Raw genomic sequence first — 10760 nt, 5'->3', positions numbered from 1 at the left:
TTGAAGATGTAACTTTATTGATCATGTATCCATACACATTGAAGTTGCTTTTAACTGTTACGTTCCTTTAGCCTTTTACATAATATTTTAATTAAGTGCATCGTCCCCTTTTCACGATTAGTTTCGATCACCATGTAGGGTGACCAACTGGCATGGGTACAAATTCAGGACAGTGAGTGTAAAAATTCAGGACAAAGGGTCAAAATTCAGGACAAAAATTCAGGACAGGAGGTCTAAATTCAGGACAAAGGGTAAGTTTTACAGACACATCAGAGAAGACTGAGCAATAGTATACAAGTAAGTAAATAGACAACTACTAAAGTACAAGTGAAAATAAGTTTAAATTAGGTTGAGACAATTGTGCACTTCATGGTTTGTCAGTATGCGCACAGCTTTAAGCAAATGTGCAGGTCTTTTTGTGGTAACAAAACCGCCCCCACCATTCCAACTCCCAGAGAAAATGCCTGATGCCCGGTCCGGCCAGTCTGGCCTTGATACCACCTTCCAATGGCGCACCTCATCTTCACATAGACCCTCTCTCATGTGTATTTAATTTCTTCTATAGTGCTACTCATCACAAGTATGTGGGGCAGAGTGTTGGAGTGCGTTACGACACACACATATTATATAGAGACAACCATTCATATAAATGTGAAAGTCAATGTATAGGAAATGCTGCTTAAGATAATGGGGCTTACAATGTGTAATCATACTTTCATCCATCATTTAGTCTTTCACCATTCATTCTGTCCTTCCATCTATGTGCCCATCCATATCCATATTCATCCATTTACAAACCTATCCATCACGTATTCTTCCATCCATCATTTCATTCATCGATCCCTCAATCCACCCTTTTACTCATCCATCATCGATCCATCCATCCATCCATCCACCCTTTCACCCTATCCATCTGTACACTCAACCATCCACTCTTCCATCCATCCATCCATCCACTCATCCATCCATCCATTTACCTATCCAGCCATCCTTTCACTTACTCATTCGTCCAGTCACTCATCCTTACACCCATTCACCCCTTCAGTCATCCATTTACCCATTTACCCATCCCCCTTTCTCTTTCAATTCCCCTTTCACTTAGCCATCCATCCAGCCATCCATCCACCCACCCATCCATCTACTCATCCACTCATGAATCCATCCCTTGAACCTATCATTCATCCATCCTTTCACTCATCCATCCTTTCACTCATCCATCCTTTCACTCATCCATCCACCCTTTCACTCCTTCCCTCATCTATACATCCTTTTGTCCATCTACCCTCCCTTTCACTCACTCATCAGGCCTCACATCCCCCCTTTCACTCACCCGTCCATCCATTCACCCTTTCACTTATCAATTCATCAATCCACCCTTTCACTTATCAATTCATCAATCCATCCATCATTTGACTCATCCATCCACCCATTCACTCTCCCGTAATTCACCCTTTCACTCATCCATCCATCATTTCACTCATCTATCCAGCTATCCATCCACCCCTTCACTTACGTTCTCACTCACCTTTTCACATTAATTGTGAAACCCATCAAGAACTCCACTCTCGCTGTACTTCCTAAAGCAAGGGGTCGGATGAGGCAGGATTCACTATGCCCCTGCACATAGGCAATCTGAATCATGAGTCATGCATGATGCACAGTGCCTGGAGGTGGGGCGACTGTGACATGTTGTTGTTTCCAGAGCTTTAAGTGGGATGTAAAAACTAGGGGGATCTCTCTAAAAGGGTGTTTAATGTAATAAAATGCATGGCTTAAAACACAAACTAAAAATCTGTGCTTAATATAATGTGCCGCCAGACTGGTATTTTTGTTGCTTCTGTCATTGCATCCAAATATATAATACAAGTAACATTACACTTAGAACAAGTAACATTACACCTACAATAAGCCAGAATTATTGCCTTTGTCAATGGTTTTAGTTGCATAAAATAAAAAAGCAGCAGGCTGCTATACTATTACTATAATCCCTTCCTTCGGTTAACAGGATTGTCACCTAGCAGCAGCATGGGCGTTTTTGCACTTCCATGTATCAGAATGCCCTGCCCTGGACTGAGGCTGGAGGAGGCCACCACATGCTGTAAGAGCTCAAACTGGCCCATTGTCATTCTGTATGTGGCAATCAGCAGCACACAGAATGATAATGGGCGGGATGGGGCTGCTCTTGTGCTCCCAGGAGGAGTGCGAGGCGGCCCATCAGGGAGCTGAGGCCTCTCATAGGGGAACAGCTCTATTCCCCTGCAATGCCTAAAATTACAGACAAAAGGCGTCTGTAAAAAGGATCCTCACGGACAACGGACTTGAGGTCCAATTTACAGACTCTCCGTGAAATTTAAGGACGGCTGGTCACCATAGTCAGCATGACATTAATTTTGTTTTTTTCATCACATTCTGACCAGGCACATGGTTATCTTTTTTTGATCACTCTTCTCTTTTATAGATCACCGTCTTGTCTACGTTTTTCTTTCAGTTTCATAGTACTCGACTGGCTGCACTGGCTTCGCATATAGCATAGTAAGCAAGTTTGTTCTAGATTTTCCCTGTTCATTGCCCCGATAGAGTAACTACCTTAGTGTAGTCCTATCTCTATGATCATGCATGCACGGAAAAGGTTTACCCTGACTACCGGGACCCACGCACATCGTTCCTGTGTTTCACACTCTCGGAGTATACACAAGTCTCATTCGGTAAGCCCATGTGAGACTCTTCACGGCATTATTACTATACGTGTATGCTTGACTCGGTCAACTCATTGGCATAGTGTTGTACACACTTCTGTTTACTTTTTGTTGACAGCAGACTGACTCTGTTAGTTTATCAGACCAAGGCAAGCCTTTTCGCCCGTTTTTTTCTTGAAGTTTAAAAATAACACAGTCTTCAATCTTTGACCATGTTGGTACTTATTTATTTCACACTCATTTCCGGCTCCTAACCGACATTCACCCGCGCACTGTGCCATTCAGTCACGCATTGAGGTATTGGCATGATAGTCACACTATGTACTCTTCACGAGGTCTTATAGTATTTTCGTATCCTTTTTATTAGCTTTCACGCGGTTTACAGGGCATTTGTGGTTTATAAGGTACACTTTTTCCACATTACTAGAGTCTGATGGTTTATAATCACTTTGCTTTTTATTTTTCTTGTCATTTAAGAAACTTAAGACGTTACTTTCAGGGCCTTGTCTGTTCCTCTGTATGAGCATTGCTACAAAATGATGAATGATTAAAATTACTTACTTGCTACACTTAGTTATTAATGCTATTGCTGTTGTAGAATCCCGTGACAAAGTGCAAGAAACTGCCCGAAATGCATTGGGGAAGGATATAATGATTGTTACCTGATTCATCATGCTGAGTCAAGCATCGTCTTGTTTATTTCGGAAAACTTTGCTATGGATTGAATAAAAGCAGAGTTTGGATATTTCCTTCGTTGGAAAATTATTATGAATATGATTCAGACCTCAAGTTGAAATAGTCATGATTCATTAATTACCTATTTAAAACTGTTAAAAAGATATTTTAAGTACTTTTCTGTACACTTGGAATGTAAGTGACACTTTAGTAGTGCATCTTGAGCTTCCGGGCATCCATCCGGGCCGTTTCGTTTACTATTAAAAAGTTGACATATTCTTGCCCTAACCATTTAACACCTACAGCCTGTGTCCTGAGTTGCATGATTGTGAATAGTTGGGAGCTGAATTTTTCTATTTCTCATGAACAGTGAGAGAAAGGGGTTCTAGGTGTAGACAGGATAGGAGGGCTGGAGCTGTTCCCTGCCCCACTTACATTTCAAAGGGCTGCCTCCAGCACACTTACAAATGAACTTGACACCAGCCTTTTGTCACCATAGCCTTCTTGGAGCCAGGGCAAGCCAAGGAAGAAACTTTCCAGAACCAGATGTGGGGGATAGTCTAGAAGTGTCCCTGTAAAAAGTTCAATCGGGTCAGGGACAATCGATATTTGCCCGGCAGTATTGCCTCTGTGACCCTCTAGTTATTTAAATCAATGAAGAGGCAGGCGCTGGAGACTGGAAAGCAGGAAACAAGGGTTTTTATTCTCTCCGGAGGAGAACACAACGAAACGGACAGAAGGTATCGTTCTGAGGTGCTCTAACTGTATTCCTGAGGCCTGGCCTCTTATACACACATTTATGACTTTATTGTAGATTACACATACATGTTAAAGCTTTGATGTACGGAAAAGACATTCTCGGAACTCCCCTTTGGGCCCGTTCCCACACACATTTACAGTTGAAGTCCCCACCCTAGTCACAACAGGTGATGAGCATCGCGCAGCTGGATAATCCGCCGATTTACGGAATGTGGGGGGGTTTGATCGGATCTCATGGGGTGGGGGCTTTGATCAACCCGGGGATTCTTTGATGGGGGAAGCTTTCTATTGTACGGGGAGGGGCAAGGATGGTATCGGCAGAGCTGGGTGTCGGCTTGGGAACGGGGAGGACAAAACGGGCACACGGGGAAAAAAGGGTTTTGCATCTAAGGGCCGGAGATCATGAAAGGAAAGCAGGGAGGTGTCGCGCTGGGAACAGGATGAGGGCCTGGGGCAGAGCAGCGCCGAAGAGGGGTTTATGACTCAAGGCAGGTGCAAGCAGGGGGTGGATAGCGTGCAGGCTCAGTGAAGGCGAAGGGCTATGTCAGGGGCCAGCGGCATGCAAAAGGGTTCGTTCTGATCGGGGCATCTTAGAAAATGGCGGGCGCGCACGACAAAAGTGTGGCATCAGGGGAAGAGGCAAGATGGCGCAGATAATGTTCACCAAAACGTACTAATTTTCAACAGTCCTCCCTTTAACATATTCAAGACATCTTGCTGGTTCATTTTCTACTCGGTTCTATTGTGGTGGGCATGAGAAGGAAAATGGTAGGAACCCTAGATAAAGAGTTGTAAACGATACATTTTAACTTTTCTAGTTTTCAGGAGGCGGGCCTATTTGATAAACTTTGATAAACTTGTTCAGCAGGAAAGTCATAGAAATGTAATACAAAAACGGCGAGCAGCAAGTACATATCATAACGTGAACTGGATTCGGATTGGAGCAGGATCAATACAATGGCGGCTGGGAGAGAAATGAGGCATAAAAAAACGGTGATTGAGGATGTCAAATGTTCGAAGTTTTACGAGTTCTCATTGTTCTTTGTGGTCTTTCGTTGGCGCTGTTGAGCACCGGCGGTGGAGCTACAAGTCCAGCTCTGTTCTAAGTTCTGCGTTGCAGGGCACGACCCTTTCCTCGCGTTTCTGGTCGGAAAGGTCCTTTTCGCCCTGTGTCCTTTGAGGTGATTGTCAGAAAGTTCGGATGGAAGAAGAGCGTAGAAAACAGTCCATAGGGTAGGTCAGAGGGAAAGGGGGATGGAGCAAGGCCAAATTAGGAACAAACTAGGGGAACGAGAGACTTCAAATAGGCGGGCGTGTGACCGAATTCAGAGAGCGGGGACTTGTCGACAGGCATTGGACATCGAGCAGGGGCATCAGGTCGACCCTTTCTTCTCATGTTGTCGAAAACAGTGCCTCGTCCTGCAGCTCTTTTCAGTCGTGGTCTCGCCTTGGCTAATGTCGCAGGTGTTCCTTAGTCTGCAGTCGGGCCTCGTGCTCCCACATCCGGTCCTTTTCTCCTCCAACAGTGGTACCCTTAAACAAGTTTGAAAAGACAGTCTTTAGAAAATTTGCAGATGAAGATAATCAAAAAGTCTATTTCTCTCCCAGCTCCAGGCAAAGAATGAAAAATGCCCGTTATTTTAGTGTTCACAACTGGCATATGAATGACCGGTGACGGGTTCTGTTGGATTTACTATGACTTTCCTTCATAATTATTTATTACAGGCATGGCAGTTCATCTGATGGTAACCCACCCTTGTGAGACAAATCTGGCGAAGATATGCCGTTCTCTAGAGTTTTACATTTACAAAAGGGTGCAGTGAGTCGTCAACATGGTACTACACAGGTATTTTGCTGAGAGACGAACATGGCTAAACATTTCCTTTCTATCGGTGCATCCTGTTTTGCAACTACTGCGGGGTTCATTTCGATGATTTCTTTACCTTGAACTAGTCTGTTAACCTTGTAAAACATCATTCTGGGTCCTACGTAACCTTTTACAGCCCGATTACTTAATTAGGAAGGACAGGGGTTTTATGGGAAACAACCAGGGACATATACAGGGGAGGTAACGGGGGTGGTCATTTTTCCGGTTTGGGTATTGCGACAATTCGGGGAGGGGAGGGTCGCGTATTCTGAGGTCCTTGTCTTATACTATAGGAGCCGTTGACATGTAGTTCCCTTATTTTCGGGTCAGATTAGGGAACCTCTGTCGTTTTACCTGTCCTTTCCCTTACGGCCCAACCTGGGTTCATTGACTTCTAGCGGAAAAGGAGAGGTAATGACGCGGTCTCAGGGTGATTGTATTAAAGACAAGTTTTTGTGCAAATACTGACGGTATTTGAAGCCAATTAGGTGGGGTGCTAGGGGTGGCAGTCTGCCAATTTCGGGGCTAACCACTCGGAAGAGTGGGAGTGCAAAAATAGAGGGAGAGAGAGAGAGAGAGAGTGCAACGGCAGGCTAAATAGTACACGTGCAACAGAGAGGGTGGCAGTGTACTCAAGAAAGGCTATTTAGTGCATTACACAGTAAAGGGCATTCACGAGTCTGCGTTAGAATCTTGTAATCATGCAGTTTGAGCATTAGACAGGGTAGAGGGGACGTGCCTTGAGAAAAAGGAAAGAAGAAAGGAGGTACCATGTTGTCGCACTTTCTCGCATTCTCGGTCCTTCGACCAGTTGGGCCAACGCCTCAGTCACACATACACACATTCCCTCATAGTTTCGCATCATACGTGACATGGGTTCATTCGTCCGGTCTGGTTTAAGGGTGATCACTTTTTATCAGGTTGTGCTAATTTTTCGGGTTTGTTCGGTACGTGAGTAGTCTGCAGGCGTGCTTAGACACCACCTTGCGGCGCTAGTCCGCTTCGTGTATTAGACGTGGCAAGGCTTCAGATCTTCGCCACACCTCGGCTGTAATCTCTGATGTAACCTGCAGAAGGAGGAAAAAAGGGGGGGGGTGGGGGAGACAGCATTCGCGCGCATTCAAATACATGGATTCATAAGTCCTTTACTTACCTCTTACTCGTCTTTCCTCCTTGGGGCAGGGTCCCCGGGGATATGGTTTCTGGAGTCGGGGGGGTAGTGTGTTCATGTAGGGCGTGTGCGGGGAAACATAAAAAGGAAACCAGAGGTGCCTAGTGCGAGGTATCTAGTCAAAGGATGTATCTCACTATCGGGGTCCTTAAACCTCTTTCAACGCTGTGGCGTTCTAAGGTTCTTCGGTTCTTGGGTCCCTGCTACTTTGGAACGTTGTACTTTATAATATTTACATTATTTCATTTCACCCTCCTTTTACATTCCCTCATTTACACCATTCGTTTTACCCATCCTTGGAAGTCAAGGTCTTCCTCTACGCGAGAGTTCATGAGTCAGACGCGTACCTTGAAGGCGGAGTGTCGTGTTGTCGATCCGATCCGTCCTCCAGGGCTGGGCAACCATCTTCTTTTAACCTTAAAGAGAGAGCAGAGTAGGGTGCACAGAAAAGAACTTTCCCACCCATCCCATATTTTTTTTTTAAAATAAAGCATGCAATACCCGTCCATAGTTTCAAAGACTTTATTTTGCAAAATCATTTCAGCATATGGATTATGAGGGTGCGGTCGTATTTGGCCGGTCGTGGCAATGGCTAAAGTGCGTACAGTGGGGGGGTGTCGTTTGCAGCAATAAAAACATCGGAAAGTTTTACTCATTCATTTGTAAGAGACTAAAACGTCTATTAATTGGCTGGGGGTTCGGGGGCATATATTTTCATAATTTAGAAGCATAATCATAACAGTTGTAATCAGATTTCCTATATGCATACCGTACGTGTGCGTCGTAAATGGGGTTTACATCAGTTATAAAAATATAATACATTGTACATTCGTAATCAACATTTGTAACGGGGATCTTTTCATACTGTTCGTCGAGTAAGTTCTCCTTGTCTTTTCTAGCCAAGTGTACAAAGGATCATATAAAATCTCAGAACATCAAGTTTATATTAGTGCGAAGGAACACCACGAGGTGTTCGTAAGTTCCGATTGATACCAGCGCCATTTTGGGCGGGGCCGGCTCAGTCCGGAAGCAGCATCAGGGGGAAATGTTTCCATTACTGGCAGTTTGGACCAGAGTCCCTTTCGGCAGTTCTAGAATTCACGCTAACAGAAGGTGTGGCAATGTCATGTTTGTTTCGTTGGCGATCAAGGCAGCCGTCCCTTACCGGAAACCTGCAAAGGCCGAAGGTTCCGCCGGGGACCCTTGTAGGATCTTCAAGGCTGCGGAGATGCTGTCGGAGATGGGGGCTCGTGCTCCAGAGGGCAAATGTTCGAGTTATATTGCTGGTCAAAGTTACTCTAGTGGCCGGGGCCCACCTTCCAGCGGACCCAGACGCCATTTTGAGGCCCTACCGGGGCCACTCTCGTCGAGTTTGCAAGAGTGGAAGAGACCCTTCGGAGTGAAAGGAAGAGGTCCCTGTTTTGTGAAAGCGGGACGTTCGGCTGGGGTGCGGCTGTGATGCCCCCACCTGGGGGTAAGGGAGACTCGTTCGCCTCGTCTCCTTCTCCCGGTGTACTCCATGCCGCTCCTTTTCATCGCCCCGCATGAAGGCCTCTCCACATCCGGTGTTCCCCAAGTGCCACCATTGTACGTTCGGTGCTGCGCAAGTACTGGGGTGCCACCATTGTACGTTCGGTGCTGCGCAAGTACTGGGGTGCCACCATTGTACGTTCGGTGCTGTGGAAGTATTGGCACCATCGCCTGACTGGGGGTGTTCGGCGTCGGGCTGGGGGCTGGGAAACCTCCTACCGGTGGAGGTGGGAGAGGCTCGTCCGCGTCGCCTCTCCCTCCCAGCCCAACTTGGACAAATTGTTGTGGAGGTACGTGCAGGACATCCCGCCGTCCAGGACTGCTGCGGCTGTGACGGAAGAGAAAAGGAAGAGGTGCCTCGTTCTCCTCTGGACATGTGGCGGGACTACCTTAGTCTTTCCAGGCCCGTTGCGGCCGGCCAAGGAGACATGTGGCGGGACTACCTGCAAATGCCCAGGCTGCGGGCTCCTGCCTCTCCTCCGGCTCCCCCATACGTTAAGATTTCCTGACCAAGAGTTGGCGGCCGGGCTCGCCTTATATGGGTTGCCGTTGGTTGGGCGTAGCCGTAACCCTGCCCTACTTTGGAAGGTTCCAGAATGGGGGGGGGGGCGAATGTTCTGTTTGACTTTCATTTTCTACAGTTTACCGTTATTATTCCTTGTTTGTCGTGTTAAATTAAAAGTTCAAGTTCATTAATGGTCTACGGATTTTGTTTCACCATTTCTTTCTTTCCAGGTTGCTTTTATGCTAAGTTTCTGCTAACAGAGGTCGAGTAACACGGAAACACGTGTAGAGGGATGACGCAGATTTGCACATTACATACACACAAACTCAGACGGGGGACAGTACAAGTACGACATACAAAGACCCAAGACAAATATAAAAACAGTTATTGGTCATAATTATCTCTTTCCGTCTGTGAATTTTAAACGAGGCTGGGTTCCCGTCTTGACATTGCCCGACCTAGGAGAACGTGAGCATGCCGCTGAGATTTTCCTGGCGAAATCTGTGCCATCGGGCATAATCAAACGTGGTGGTTCTGTCTGGTCTGTCTATGTAAGTCGGGTTCTTCTTTGTCTCGCGCCTTTTCTCGTACTGTCGGTCTGTCGTTCTTGTCGGCCCTTTGCCTTTACTCACGCTCAGTAGAGTCGGGCATTGGGCTTTCCAGTGTCCGACATACCTACAAAAAGCGCATTGGTCTGACCCTAAGTCTGGTCGTCCTTTGCATAGTGTCGGGGGATAAGTTGTGGGTAGCGGTGTCCTGGGGTTGTCCTGTCGGTATATTTCCCTACTTGGTTTATCCTCGTCTTTTCTCTGTCGTTTCGTAGCCTCTCTGCGCCACATACCGAGACTGTCGAGCATAATCGGCGTTGTCTTATTATTTCGAAGGGCTATTTCTAACGTTTCTATTTTATCAAGGTCAAAGGATCCTGCCAGTGGCCACTGTTTGTCTTGACTCTCTTCGGTATACCTGTGCCATAATTTATTATAGGCTATGGTGACTAACCCATAGTTTATGAACATGTCCTTATTAGGGGTGCCTTCTAATGGAGCTATATGGTCCACCTCTAATACGCGGTCCGGACTAAACAGGCTATTTATCAGTGGGGAGAAGACAGACATGACGGCTCGTAACGAGGGACTAAAAAGTCAGCACTGCCTATCTTATCACTAGGTGCAAAGACCGTACAGAATATTTCTATTCAACGTTGTTTGCAGGCAGTGAATACCTCATGGATCAAAAAAAAATATAAAACCAAACGACCAATAAATAACAATGGGGAGAATGAGTAGGTCCGCAAAGATCTGCGTTACCTACCCTTTTCACTATCTGCAAAAAGGGTGGTCTCTTCCCTGCTTGCAGACAGGGAATCTCCAGGAAACAATAGTTTGCGAACAACAGTTCAGTTTCAAGCAATTATTGAGTGGGGGAGAAAAAAAATAAGCACGGCTGCTACCCTACCTATCCTCCACTGTTTGCAAAGAGAGAGAGAGCCTGTTGTTTCTCCGTTTGCAGACAGTGAATCTCCAAATAAAAATAAACAGAGCAATACTAGTATTT

This window comes from Lissotriton helveticus, chromosome 4_1 (genome assembly GCF_964261635.1).
Source record: "Lissotriton helveticus chromosome 4_1, aLisHel1.1, whole genome shotgun sequence".
NCBI lineage: Eukaryota > Metazoa > Chordata > Amphibia > Caudata > Salamandridae > Lissotriton > Lissotriton helveticus.
The sequence above is the reverse complement of the archived record's forward strand: the minus strand, read 5'-3'. Positions refer to the sequence as shown.